The sequence below is a fragment of the Brassica rapa genome, chromosome A08 (assembly GCF_000309985.2).
Source record: "Brassica rapa cultivar Chiifu-401-42 chromosome A08, CAAS_Brap_v3.01, whole genome shotgun sequence".
Taxonomy (NCBI): domain Eukaryota; kingdom Viridiplantae; phylum Streptophyta; class Magnoliopsida; order Brassicales; family Brassicaceae; genus Brassica; species Brassica rapa.
In genome coordinates this window covers 7,755,008-7,770,957 of record NC_024802.2, presented here as the reverse complement: position 1 = coordinate 7,770,957, position 15,950 = coordinate 7,755,008, and the positions used below count along the sequence as shown (strand labels likewise).

At 34.4% G+C, this 15,950-nt stretch overlaps 1 long non-coding RNA gene across 1 annotated transcript; it reads right to left on the bottom strand.

The window, feature by feature from the left end:
- Positions 1 to 10,501: 10,501 nt before the first annotated feature.
- On the bottom strand, positions 10,502 to 14,891 carry LOC117127111. The gene is made up of 2 exons (XR_004449893.1): positions 14,733 to 14,891; positions 10,502 to 14,549 (listed from the first exon to the last, which is right to left on the bottom strand). It is a non-coding gene; the product is annotated as an uncharacterized LOC117127111 (long non-coding RNA).
- Positions 14,892 to 15,950: the final 1,059 nt, after the last annotated feature.

Below are 15,950 nucleotides of genomic sequence, written 5' to 3'. Positions count from 1 at the left end.
ACCCTATATTAACTAAGATTAACTAACTGACGAAATCTGTAAGAAAAAAGTGTGGTGACTGTGGTAGGAAAGACTTTTGATCAGTTGGTATCAAACTGTGCTGATAATGTTCATCTTGAGGTAAGTAAAACCAAAAGACCACTCTGCTAAACCAAAATTTTTTTTAATTGAAACCGAGATAAAAACTCATGGATCGTGTCGGGGAAACTAAAAACAGGTACATAAACCATGGTGTTGAATTGTGAGACACTGAGAAGCACATGTTGTGAAGTTGGCTAAGCATTTCAAAGGCTTTGAGAATTTTATTTGTAATAATTTATGCATCGGAAAATGAGCAGCCTAAACTACATGTGAATTAAATCTTACCTAAAACCAAGATAGGTAATTCCCAAATCATGACCCGGTCTTTGTTAATGACAGGTTAATGATTATCTGACGACATTTCTCTACAAATTGGTAGAAATGAGAAGCAGAATAACCCTTTTCATAGAGCTTCACTAGCTCAAGTACTTTTCGCTTTCACTACTTTTTGTGTATCTTAACAAGTCTGATTTGCAGTAAGAACTATTAATTAAATTGAGCTCCCAGGACATGGCTGTATTCATCAACGAAAAGTTAAAATCAAAAGGTTGTACTGTGAATGATGAATTGTAGTCAAAGGAAATGTAGACATAGGAAGAGACAAAATTATCTTAATGTGACATTACATGATTCTAATATTCTAATTAATATTCACACCCTTTTGATCTCCGGCTCAGAGCTGTACGCAGGTAAATGCAATTTATTCATAGGAAAAGATTAAGATAAAACCCGTGTTTGAAAACACGCCCGAGTTGCCGAGATCTCGGCCGGGTAAGCGTTGGATGTGTTGTCACCGTGGCGTGGAGGAGCTGATCGGAGTAGCTAGGCGGTGAGTCGAATTTGTCTTGAGTTGACAGCGAAAATGATGCAATTGGTGCTTAATATTACAAGCACGTGTTGCTTCAGTTTGATAATCTACATAATTTTGACCGATATTCTTTTGAGACTTTGTGCTGTAAACCACAAGAAAAATGACAAAAAAGTGAAAAATCATGTTTGAAACTCATGAACGGCGGCTAGGATTGCAGAGAAGTCTGTTAAAGAGATGAGGGTAGTAATGTAATTTTACTTTTTAATGAATTAAATACGAAAATGCTTATAAATTGAGCTGACTGAGGTTCGAACCCAAATTATTCGGACATCCTACTGCCTTAATGACCGCCAGACCATGGTAAATATTTGTTATTATTTACCAAAACGTGTATATATTACTAAAACGCTTATAATTACCCCTCGATTAATCTCCGCTTAATCTCCAATTTTTTGGTAATTCGCTAAGCCCGACATCATCGCCCGACTCACGCCTAACGCAATTTTGAACCTGGGATAAAACTAGAAGAACACAAAGTTATACTGTACAAAACTTGACAGATAAATCATATATGTGCCATCAATATATGAAAAGGAATTACAAATACCAGATAACGTACAAAACACAAATATAACACATGCAAATAATATGAATTTGCAAGTACATGCAAATTATAAAACAATATAAGGCGCATAGACGCAAACTATATATAGCATGCACTTATAACTAAATGACATAGAAAACCCACTAACCCCGCGCAAGCGCGGAGTGAAATCCACCTAGTACATAGAATATACATGTCGCACCTTTTGAGCGTAACAATGACTTTTGAATAGTTTTAGTTTTTGTGAATTATATAATGTTTAGTGTCCTAACGAATATAAGAATCTCCTTTCAGTATAATGTTTCTGCTTTATTCTTTTTTTTTATTATTAAATCAGTTCTGAGAACTTACATGCTTCTTAACCTGCAAATCAAATGCCATAATATGTTTTTTTTGTCTGGAGTCTCGACCCTATTAGTAAGAAGCACGATCAAAATGCCAATAATGTTATGTGGAAGTTATAACTTCATGGTTTGCCTTCTCGTACGTTTTCTGCAATGAAATTCTTTGACTTTGGTTACAACCATTGCTTTTTTTTTTTTTTTTTGATTAACCAGGAGGTATCTCAGGCCCATGGAGAGGCCCAAACTAATCCCCAAGGGGAGGTGCAGCCTACGGATAGACCCTTTTTCCGGGCATTCAAATGGGCCTTAAAACATGGATCCATATCCGTGTTAGGTGACCAGGATAATTGTGACTTAGTTTCGCGCAGCAGGTGGATCGAACCTGAAACATGTTTGTATCTCAGCCCCGTCTCCTTACAACCATTGCTTTTTCTTAAAAAAATCTTTGTGTGGTATGATGCAATCTAGGATATGTTGTTTTCGTGTTGGAAAAGGTTTAAGATTGAACTTGTGTTTGTTTTTGGTCTGTAGATAAAAAATGGTTTTTGTATATTCTGATCTATTGAACTAGTGAAGCGATACTTTACTGAGATTTGAAGAGATTGTGTCTCCATTCTCTGTGTTCTTGTATTTGGAAATATGGTGATAATGGCAATACTTTACTGAGATTTGAAGAGACTGTGTCTTATAGTTTGCTTAGTTCTAAGACATTATGTAGACTGGCTGTGTTTCAAAAAAAAAAAAGAAGTAGACTGGTTGGAACTTAGAATTAAGTTGGCTTTGTTGCAGGTAACCCACACACTACAAGAAAAATGAGCATAACGACTACAGTATTAGTCGTTAGTTCGTCGAAATATGTCTACGACGAAATGAATTTCATTGTTAATAGCTCGTCGTAATGGACAAATCATTGTAACATGGTTGTATATTACGACTAATAAAATTTGTCATTACTTCTTCGTAAAACAATTCGTCCTAAAAAGATGCAACCTTACGTCTTTTCCTTTAGTCGTTCGACCAGACGTTAAATAGTCGTAAACAATAGACGTTCATATCAAGTAAATGTTACAACGAATTAACATCAACATTTGACGTAAAATGGTCGTAACTTTTACGACAAGTCACAACTTTACATCGAATATCGATGTAATCTTTATGACCAATTTACGACTAATCAATAATTTAGGGGAAAAAATATTTTTAATTTTAAATTAAAAATTTATAAAATTAAAATTTATAAAAATCTTGAATTTGGAAAATTTTAAAGAAAAGTCTAATATATCCAGAAACACAATATCAAAAATATAATAATATTCAAAATAAAAAACAAAAAAAAAAAACTAATTATTAAGGTTGATGTCGTCGAAGAGCTGGAAATTATGCTGCTCGGCCTGTTGCTCTATATCCGTCTGCTCTTCTGGAGTAGGGTCGAGGTTAATGTTCGGACGTACAGTGTGCCACATCTGTGCAAGGGCCGGGTTAGTCTCTGCAATAACATCGAACATCCCCGCCATGGCCCTAATATGGGTCATGTTGGCCTGGTTTTCCGTCCAGAGCTCTGGTATGACTTGGTTGGTAGCCGTCAAATGACTTGGTTGGTAGCCGTCAAATCTGTTCGAAGCTGAGAATCTTCATGCATTTTTGGAGCATATTCCGCTCTCGCCCTCGGGACATCGTTCTCTGTATCAATCCCGACCATCCGCCTCCTTTTCTTTGGGACAAACTTAAATTAATGAAATGAATATAAGTACATATATAAAATTAAAAAATTAAGTATATAAACATATATTTAAAAGATTGAATATTTTACCTTCTCAAAATTTTTGTCTTGTTCGATGGTGGACAAATGGACCGGTTTGCCTTCTGGATTTTGTTTCGACAACTGGGTCTTGATCTTCTGTATCTGAGCCTCCACATCGTTGTAGATCATTTCTGCTTGAGGATGCACAAATGTCCCATCGGAATGCTCGTGTGTCATCTTGTAAAGTCAGGATAGTGAAGGTGGTGCTCTTTCTTGAGCGGCCTACAAAACAGTTTAAATTAATTAAACTCATGCATTCAATAAATAATTAATTAATAATTTAAAAATTTTAAGATAGATGGAAGACTTGCAATTTGTAGGGCCTTCCCGGCGTGTGGGGTCTGTCCGGAAGTATGGGGTATTGGCAAATTGCTCTCAGCATCACACGTCAACTGGGACGCAGAACAACTAAGGGACCTTTGAACTGACTTAGGCAAATTCCAATAAGCCTTCAAGCCAGTCCAAACGTCATCACTGACGTAGATGGGTTTTGCGTCATCCCCTAAAACCCTACACTTCTCCTTCCAATCCCCAACATTGTTCTTCAGGCGAGCCTTTGCCTTCTCGTAGAACGCTGCATTCACCTTGTCGTTGACAGCAATAGACCAATTCCATTTTTGCTACAAAAAAATCATTAAAATAATAAATAATAAAATAAATTTTTAAAAAAATAAATAATAAATAAAAATTATAATTAAAACTTAATTACCACAAAGTACTTGAACCAAGTCCTCCGAACGTGGTCTGGTGTAAGAGACCAGTTCGGATGCGCTTCCCGGAAGTTTGCCTTGATGATGTCTGAAACCTCCGTCCAAGGCAATTTTCTGTTAGAAACCTACAAAATTTGAAAAATATATTTGACCGATATATATATAATTATCATAAATTCAATTAAAACTTTAATAGTTAAAAATTAACAAAAAAGTGTTGGGTGGTCGATTTGGGTCGATGATGCCTAAAACCTTCTCATCCCGGCATCTGGAGGAGGTCTTCCACTGTAAATCTAGCATATGGAGCATTCGGTGGCACCATCAAATCCGGATGGACAGCTGCAGGAGCCGGAGAAGCTTCGGGAGTTGGGGGAGCATCATCAGGAGCGGGTGGAGGCTGCTGATCAGGATGGTGTGGAGGAGGCTGATCATACTGAGGCCTGGTATGGAGGCTCATACTGAGGATAGTATGGACGAGGCTAATCATAGCAGGAGGCACATAGTGAGCAAGAGGCACATACGGAGCATGAGGAGGACGACGCACAAACGGGTGAGCATACTGCGGTGATCTTCCTTGAGATTGGCTCACAGGGACATGCTCCTGGGTGGATGCAGTGCCGGAGCTAAAAGCTGATGGATCCGACGGACCTAGAAATGTATCTGCATAAGAGGGTACAGCTGCAATGTTCCTAATTCTCTTTCTACTGCTAGCCATATCGTCGATCTTTAAAAAAAACATTATGGTTATAAACAATTTAATCTGTTATTAAAAATTAATCTAAAACTAATTCCAAACCTAATCTACTTTCATCCTAAACTAACCACCTAAAATTTTAAAAAAAAAGCTTACCTAAAAAGAGAAGGGAAATCATTGTTAGAGAGAGAGACATAGGAAGGAGCAACGAAATGGCTTCCGCTGTCCGAGTTTATATAAGGATTTAGGTTTTGTCGTAATGGCGAAGTTAAGCTACGACAAATAAGGGACGATCCGCGTTTTACGACGAATTAGGGACGAGACACGTTTTTGAGATTACGACGAATTAGCAACGACCCGTGTTTTAATATTACGACGGATTAGGGACGAATTGATATTAATAACTCAATAATGATGAATATGATTATACGAGAAATGCTCCAAAGAGATTTATCAAACCCCGATGATTCGTCCGAAGAAACTGAATTTCTCCAGTTCCTTGGGACGAATCCTCTGGCATCTGATAAATCTTTCTGAGAGATTTATAACTTTTTCTTAGATTTTTTCCTTGTGCATTTTTAGAATGAGAGTGGTGCATATTTATAGGAAATTTTGAAACGAATTAACAACTTCAAATTACGACCATTTTTGAATCTTAGTAATCTTCGTAACGTCGAAGTAGGGACGATTCGTGTTTATACCCTAAAACTGAAACTCCAAACCCCCCAAAATCATAAGTTATACACTTCTAAACCCCAAACTACAAAGTCTCATAACTTGTTTTAGTGTAATTTTTTTTGACATTAAGTTCATACTTGAGCAAGATAATTAATGAAAAATATAATGCAATACAATGAGTCTAACAATAAAATGAAACACAGATTAAGTTGTAACATAACTAACTCGTCATCAGAACCATCATCTGGGTCATCACTTTATTCAAATTCATCTTCGTTGGCTTCGTCCCCTATATCGTCTGGAAGATCTTCATATCCTGGGTTTTGCAGATTAACAAGTAAGATTTCATCTGTAGCTTATTCAGGTACTTCCACTTCATTTACGGCATCTTCCTGTAAAGACGGTTGTTCATCACTCAATACTTGGATCTGAGGTGTAACCTTTATAGCGGCTGACCAAGATATTCCAGATTGTCTGATCCTCAGATATGGAATAAAACAAACTTGGCCTGCTTGAGATGTCAATATGTAGGGTTCAAATTTGTTGTACCTCCGTGTAGCATTGATATACACAACTCCAAACTTGCTATCCGAACACCTCTATTGACGGTTGGGTCAAACCCGTCACATTTGAAGAGGACTCATTTCATCTTCACTAAACCATGGAATTCCACTTCGATGATCTCTTGTAAGATCCCATAGAAATCTGTTTCATATTTCACACATATTCCATAGTTCACCGTTGCTTGACAACTTCCAAAGTGTGAAAAGTGTAACCTCGTATGAAATACATAGGTGGTGTGGTGACTTTAGCGACTGGACCTTGTATCAATTCATGAACCCACATACTATAGAATGGATCATCATAATCAACCTGTAATTTATATATAACTTCATGAATATGTAATATTTTAATAAAATAACGAATATAATTAGTTATATTAATGTAATTTATACCTGCGTTTTTAACCACTTCACGAAGTGTTGGTCTTTCTTTTTGTTGAGATCATTAGTTGATATTCATGGCATAGCTTCTTTAACTTGGGCAACGAAATCGTTGTTTTTGCAAATGATCATTATTAATTAAGTACAATATTGCAATAATTATATACAAGGTAAAATTTCATAGCAAAAGTTATTTTAATTACATTTCAAATGACTGCATCTCCTCTGAGTTAGGGAGTATATATGTGTGGGCACTGTGAGCGTCTTTTGTACTCGACCACCAAACTTCTTTCAGTTTTCCACCTAGACTTCCAATCTGACATAATACGTCTGCAACATCTTCAACAACATATGTCGGCATAACACAACCATAATCATATCTGCTCGGAGCCCTTTCCGTGTCTGGACTTGTGATCCAAAGTAGTACGACGTGAAGGGAGATGTTTCCTCATTCAAACTCCCAGCAACTATTGAACCTTCCACCATTACAAGATTTTTTTTCCCTTTCAAATGTTTCATGGATCGCTCGTAAGGATACATCCATCCATTATGAACAGGTCCACGAAGAAATACCTCATACGGGAGGTGGACAACTAGATATTCAATGACGTCAGAAAATGATGGCGGAAATTTTTTTTCTCTAAGTTGTACATTCAAATCAGGATATTCTCATCAAGTTGTCTCATGACATCTTCAATTAAGGTACATGAGCTAAGATCTCTAAAAAGAACTCCAATACCTGCAAATAATATTAATGTACAATCAGAATTAATAAGATAAATATTTTTAAAAAAGTCTGATAAGTATGTTCTACATTAAAAAGTAAGTTTGTTACCTGCAAGTGCTTCGTGAACATTTTTTGGAAGCAACTCTGCAAATGCAAATAGTAGAAGTTGTTGCATAAACACATGACAATCATGACTCTTCATCCCTGGAAACTTTTGTTCCTGATCGACCATCTTGATAGATTTGAAACGTATCCATTAGAAAACTTCACATCTGATGCCACCCATTTGAACAACGCTGCTTTTGCTTATGCTGACAATCTGAAAATGGAAACCAGAATTTTTCCATCGTTTTTAATATGTAGCTCACACCTAGAACATAATTCAGGCAAATCCAACCTTGAGTTCTGGTTATCTTTTGTCTTCTCGAGGACGTTCAATAATGTATTGATGATGTTGTCAAAGAAGTTCTTCTCTATATGCATCACATCAAGATTGTGTCGCATAAGTAAATCCTTCTAGTGTGGAAGTTCACAAAATATATTATTCTTGTGCCAATTATGTTGTGTCTCGTAAACATCAGCCATGTTTGTAGGAGCATGCATGACGATTACCCCCTTTGCCGACTGTTTCTAATGCACCATAGTAATCAATATCCTTCTCGATTTCCTCTCCACATAGTCATGTGGGAATGTCAATTCCCCACAAAGCAATGCAAGAAATGCCTTTCTCCCTTTCATATGGAGTCAAAGCTCTCATTCCAACAGAAACCAAACTCTAGCCCCTCCTCTCGAGCTCAAACTAACGGTTATACCTGACAAAGTTAAGGCACATCTGAGTGAAAGATATCCCCAGCCGAGCTAGAGTTTCAAGAATATACGAAGGAATAGGTAAGATGAGGACGCATTCCTTGAAGTAAGCCATATCCCGGTATGACGCATTCATGAGTTTCGTCATCAAGAGGGAGCGAGGTCTCAACGTCATATTCAACTGTCCAATCATCGTAAAGACCATCAAGATGTTCACCCTCTATAATAGATCCAAAGTGAGAGCCGAACTTCTCTTTAACCGTCAAATCAGAATACAAATCTAAAAAGACAAAACATAAAAAGCTTTCAGAATAAACAAAAGAGAGAAACAAAGAAGCGAAGAAAATAAAAGAAGAAGGATTATCAGAGAGAAGGAGAGAGTGAGCCAATTTATAAAAGATCAGAGTAACAGTTCAATAGCGGTTTTCGAGAAAGTAATCATGATCTCCTTTATTCCATATGTAATGTCGACCATATGATAATGAAGCGACGATCATATCAGTACAAACCGTTGCTTTCAAGCCATCCATGACATATCTCGATCTTCCCGAGATCAGTGCGTTGCTTTCGAGTCGTCCATGAAATATCTAGATCTTCGCGAGATCAGTGACTTGATTTTCTAGGTGATGAATCCAAATATTAATTAACCCGTTAGATTTTCCACCATACCTAAAAGGGTTGCGGGATAATTTTGGGCCCATTAACCGCACGCTAGATTTGATCCAAGGAGATAATGGGCACGAAAGAGAAAGAATTAGTTGAGGAGATCGAGCTCGAGCTGATAGAAGGAAGAATCTATGACTTCGACTGGGTCAAGAGGGGTTCCAAGATCTTTGACATCATGTTATCAGCTGAAAGATAACAAATCATAACAGAGAAGTAAGAAAATGATTATAAAAAGGAGACAAGGAGCAACTAGAGACACACACATCTTAATGCACTCACATTTCTAAAACCCATACATCATGAGCTCTCTACTCATCATTTCGACCTCGCCTGCTATTTGTCTTAGTCTAGCCTAGTTTGATTGTAATCCATATTCTTTATAAAACCTTTGTGTTCGGAGGATATCGCTTCCTCTAAAGTTTTTTTTCTCTAATTTTATGAAAAATACTACCAAATACATAGTTAGGATCGATAATATCCTGTGATTTCTTAAAAATAACATACAGTAGCTTAAGACCCGCACAATTGTGTGGGATGAATGTTATATATATAATTAATTTTATCTATTATTATTTATTAGTATTCATTTACGTATTGTGTACATAATTAAATTAGAGTAAAGACATAAATCAAAATAATACATCTTGTTTATTTACGATATTTTTTTAGTAAATAAATCAAACCAATCATTTTATTTATTTTATATGGTATTTAACTAAATTTCAATGACATGGACATAACTATATAGTATATTTTAATATAAATATCTATTATTGATATTTCATACTCATATGATAAACACAAAATTTATAATGTGTGACTTTTTGAATGAAAATTTCAAAATTAAAATCTTTAGATTTCAATATTTTTTCAACAAAAATTTAGAAATTATCATATTTAAGTATGTTTCTATGTTATATAGTTTAATTTTAAACTATATTAATATATAATATGAATGTCTAGTAAATAAGACTTCATATTCATATGATTATGATCATTTGTATCTTCTTATTACCAAACAAATTAATCTATTGATCACAAAATTTTAGTAAGACATTTAACGTTTTTAGTAATTTAAAGGGGAATTACCACTAATACCACTTTCCTAATACCACTTTTCAACTTTACACTTTTCAACTTTACCATTAAAATTTTAATGGCTAAAGTATCATTATACCCTTATTTAATCAAACATAAATATGTGCCTTCTGCAAACTCAAATTTCCCAAATCTCAGATTCTTCACGTTGACCAATTCCGGCGAGATCTGACGATGCTGACGAGTTTCCGGCGAGATCTGACGACGTTGACTAGTTTCCGGCGAGATCTGATGACTTTGACGAGTTTCCGGCGAGATTTGACAGAATCTACAAGCTCAGACGAACGAGACGATCCCTCACGACGCTAAGAAACGCTAACAAAGGTCAGAGGATAATAGATGGTGATTTTTGTCTCTTTCTGTAATTGTAGCTTTTGTTTCTCAAAATCGATCTGTTTCTGCGAAGGAAGACGGAGTTTTTCTCATGAAGTTTTCAAATCTCAAGTTTCTAAAACCTTATAAATATTTATCAGTGAAGAACGTAGTGCTTATGTATTATCGTTTTTGATATGTCTTTGTTGATCTTTCTTGTTTTGAGATTTTTTTTTGTTGAATATTTTCTATTCCTTCCTTGATCCCTATATTTCTTATAATCAGGTTATGATGATTGAACCAACGACGCTCCAGTGACCATATCCAATTGCTCCGACCAAATATCGCTCCGGTAAACACCAACAAGCTCCGGTGAACACGATCGACAAACTTAAAGATAGTTTGTGTCAGTGGATTTGATTTCCGAGTTCAATTGAGTAAATTAGTTCAATTGAATCTATGAAAAACCCCAAATCTAATTGACGTGTTTGAACTTTCAAGTGCACTTTTCTGAGTTAAATTACAGTAAATCTTGTTTTTGGAAATGAGTGCTTATGCGTAGGAATAATATGTGACTGGGTTGTGTCCAGATTTTGAAGATCAACGAGTTTGGTGAGCTGTTTGAAAAAGTAAGAGGGACTCAAAACAAGAATGTGGTTTGTGAGATCAAGAATTGCAGATTTATAAAGCTTTATAAAAGTTTCAGAGTTAGCTTCTTAACACCATCTTCTCTCTCATCTTCTTCAGACATCTCTTATACTAAACAATCGTATATCTCTTATAAGACTTGCAGAGTTGAAGAGGTTAGTTGGACATTTAAGTGAGTTTGGTTGCAATCGTTTTTTTTTTTTACAAAAGAGAAGAGCGTGATGTGGGGAAACCTTGATGTTCTCAGATTATGTTTGAAATGACAACTTTTTGTTGAGAACAGGGAATTATCTCTAATGTTCAGATGAGAGCCTTATATAGTCCTTTCAACTCATAGTCTTGCTCTTTCCATGAAATGACCTGTTATTCTGTGGCTAAGTAATTGAGACTACTCATTTTTACTACATTTTGTTTCTTGTAATAGAAATCAAGCTTGGTTAGGTTGACGTTGAATAGTCTTGATTTTGTGCCAATATTCATGTGACCAAATGGGTTACATGAAGGCAAACTTGTACGGGAGAGAGAACAAGAAGAGAAATAACATATTGTATCCATAATTCAAGTAAAGAAACATGCCGTTCAGATGTTTTTAGTGACTAAATTATGAAGGTAAGTAAGGATTCCATATCAAATGATTAAAATACAGACAAAAGATATACTTTATAAAGCCATTAAACAAACAAATTGTTTACATACCCTCTATAAGAAGTTTATAGATTCCTTATAAATAATTTATATACCCTTATAAATGGTTTATAAAATTTATGTATTGTTCTTATAAACATTTATAAATGATTTATAAACAGTTATTAATTATTTACATACTCTTATAAATCCTTATAAACTATTTTACATACTTTTATAAATTGTTCTATAAGCCTTTATAAATGGTTTGTAGACTCTTACAAAAATTTGTAAACCTTTTTAAAAGGTTTATAAAATTCATAAATTGTTTTTAGTAAATTTTATAAATGATTTATAAACTCTTATTAATTATTTATATATATCCTTATAAACCCTTATAAACAATTTTACAAACTCTTATAAATTGTTTGTATAAGTCTTTATAAATTACTGTAGACTCTTATAAATGATTTAAGAGACTTTCTAATTGGTTCCTAAACCTATAAGACGAAATAAAAAGATGATGTTAACTTTTAATCATGGTCTAAAGATACCTTATCCAAGCATAATGTTCATGTATTTCGGTAACAGTCTTACAAATAACACAATACAAGACTTCTCGAGTTCACATGTTTATATGCTGTTCTATAGACATATATGATGAATTCTTGTTTAAGAACTTATTTTATAAAACCTTGTAAATTGTTGAGTTGTATTATCAACAATATCCTAAAATACAGATTTATAAGGAGTTATAATTCCTTAATATGCAGTGTACTATCGGAAAATCTCTCTCTTAGTCGGAACTATTCAGATGACAAGTCCAAATCAACCGTATTCTATTTTTGGATAAACAGAAAGAAGAAAATCTTAAACCCTTATAAATAACGTTAAATATTCTTATAATCTCAAGTTGGCTACTAGAAATCTCTGACCCGAAAGTCTTCTCGGAGAAGGTGGATTTGGTTGTGTCTTTAAAGGATGGGTGGGGAGAACGGAACTGCTCCTGTTAAGCCTGGCACTGGCCTTACTGTCGCTGTCAAAACCTTGAATCTTGATGGCCTTCAGAGTCATAAAGAGTGGCTTGTATGATCCTTTTTAAACACTTCTAAATTGATGTATAAACTCTTATAAATTGTGTTATGAAGATTATTAAATTCTTATGATCTTTGGAATAAACCCTGATAAATAGATTTATAAACTCTTATAAACAGATTTATAAACCTTGTAAATTAATTTATAAACACTTACAAATAAATGTATAAACTCTTATAAATAGCTTATAAGTTCTTGTAAATAGTTTTATAAATCCTTTTAAATAGTTTTATAAACATTTATAAATAGATATATGAATATTTATATGTGTTTTATAAACTTTATAGATGGTTGGTACAAGCTTTTATAAGCTCTTATAAAATTTATAAATGGTTCATAAATGGTTTTATAAACCTTTATAAATAGTTATATAAATACATATGTGTTTTATAAACTTTATAGATGGTCGATTACGATCCAGCTACTTTTGATCCGACGGAGCACGGTAGTCCACAGACGAAGATGATGTAGTCCACCCATGAAAGCGGTTTAAAACTGATCTCGTCTCTCACCATGAGTAGAAATAGATTAGAGGATATAATTGTCTTTTGTTTCCTTAAAATTTAGGTGCTTTTAAAAATGGACATCTTAATAGTGTAAACATGAATAAGTGTACTTCAGATGTGCTAGTTTTGCAATTTTCCCAATTATAAATGAATTATACTTTAAAAGATATTTAGAAAGCCTTATAAATTGTTTTGATAACCAATTATAAATAGATTTATGAACCTAATAAATGGTTTTATAAATCATTATCTATGATCTATAAATTGTTTTATAAAATCTTATAATAAAATATTATAAATGTCTTAATAAAAGATTTATAAATCGTTATATACAATCTATAAATTGTCTTATAAATTTTTTTATAAACCCTTATATATGGTTTATAAACCATTATAAATTATTTATAAATGATTTTTAAATATTTACAAATGATTTGTAGACTTTTACAAACATATATATTATTTATTATCATTTAAAAGTGATCTATAGACCTTTTAAACGTCTATAAATGATTAACAATATTGATAAAGTCCTATAAATGATTTATTATCCTTTACAAATGATCTACAAAAATGTGTCAGAGCCATACATGTAAAAAATACACAAACTGTTAACTACCTTTCTGTGCAAAGCTTCACATACAATCCAGGATACAAGACCACATGAGTCTTTGAACGAAGCAGCTTGTAGAAATTCATATTGGAGACAGGAGCTGCGCCTATTATCCTAACTTTGACAACATCTGCACATCAAGGAGCTTTGAGCTTATCTTTTTGGCAAACATCACAGGATATGCCAGCCACCGAAGATAATGTTTCTCTTTTTCAAGAAATGAATTGCTGCTGGACACAGTTCAAGATCAGGAATATGTCCATTATTCACAAACTCACGGACTTTACATTTTGGCAATGCACAACGGAGTCTTTCAGTGTCTTCTTTGTTAATCAATCAGTTATAAGAATTATAAATGATTTATAAATAGTTATAATGTTTCTGCCAATCTCTATCTCTCTCTTTTTTGTTGCTTCTGAATTGTGTGTATTAACTATAAACGAGCATCAGTGTACTTGAAAGTAGAAATATTTGATTTCATGTACAGAATAGCTGAGAACTGCACATATGCAAGGAATTTGGTAATAAAATCAAAAGAAACCATAAAATGATTTATAAAGGCTTATAAATCATTTATTATGATTCATACACCAATTTGTAAGGGTTTATAATTTATTTTATAAATTAGCTACAGAACAAGGAAGAACAGCGAAGCATTACCAGAGATCACCACAAGGAGGACCCAGGTAGAGGAAACATAACCAAAAGCCACACCAAGGAGAACCTAACTGAAGAACCGTGAAGAGACACCATCCAAACTCCACAACACTTAAGAAACATGATCTTCTAAAACAAGAGCAGAAACGAAGACAATTTAGAAACTATATCAGGAGAAACGAAGGAATAGAGCATAACAGCATAACATCATAAGAAACCTGATCTCCTAAAACAAGAGCATAACAGCAGAAGAAAAAAAGCACTTTGATGCAGAAACGAAGGAACAATACAGGAGAAACGAGCACTAGTCACCATCGTTGACTATCTGAAAAATGATGCACTAGAATCGATGGAAGAATTATCACCCCACATCAGAGCCGGGTTAACCTGCAACCTTGCACCAGAAAACAATTTTGAGACTAGAGAAGTCTTCCAAGCAACCCGATAGAAACCCAGCCACACGCTCTCTCCACAAAGCTCTTCCAATGCATCAACAACCTCAACCAAGCTTAACTAAACTAAACAACTTCACCAGACTCTAAACATCCTAGTTAAGGCTGCAAACAGGAGAAACACGAACCAAACGAGACCCATGACCTACACCGGTGATGTAACTCTACCAACAAGCCCACAACCACCGAGTATGAAGCCAACAACACCTCAATTCGCCGGTTCTCCAACCCAATGAGAGCAAACGAGGATTGATCTGAACTTTTAACCACACAAAACTACTCTCTCAAACTAGATTAGCAGCCCAAACCATCGAGAATGTCGCGAAGACAGAGTGAAGATCCGCAAGACAGAGTGATTCTCGTAATCTTTTGTCGCCGGCTGTGTGAGAGAAAGTGACAATGGATTTTAACGGAGACGACAAGATCTCGACGGAGACGACGGTGGATCTGACGATGATGGATCTCGATGAAGACGATGACAGCGAGCCTGGATGAAGATGATGACGGCGAACCCTAAACCTTATCTCTTTCCCTTTCTCGATTACATCTGGTTTACTCAGGGGCACCTAGGTCATTTAGTCATTAATGAATAGGGTATATTTGAAAATGTCATTTAATGGATGGTATAATTGAATAATGGTACTAAGGAAAGTGCATAAGTAAAATTTCCCCCTAATTTAAACTCGTTTTAAAAATTCAAAATATAACATATAAGAAAAACATTAATTTTTTATTATATGATTAATGTGGTTGTTTAATATATTTTAATAATATAAAATTAAACAAAAAAGAGCTAAGATACAAAAATTATTATCAAATATTTATTATTCATAATCATTGATTTTTTTTTGATGAAATTTGAAATTTATTGATCAAAATATGAACTCATTTACAAAAAATTAAAGAATCATAAGATATGTCTTAGTTCTTGTCATTACGTGACTATAATCGACTCTAAACTCTCACTACGTCAAACCACCTTCTCATCAATCCTTCTAACTTGTGAGGAAACCTGTATCGGAGCGATGATATTCTGTTCCTGACCATTTTGTCAATGAGCTTAATGAGTTGTTCTACA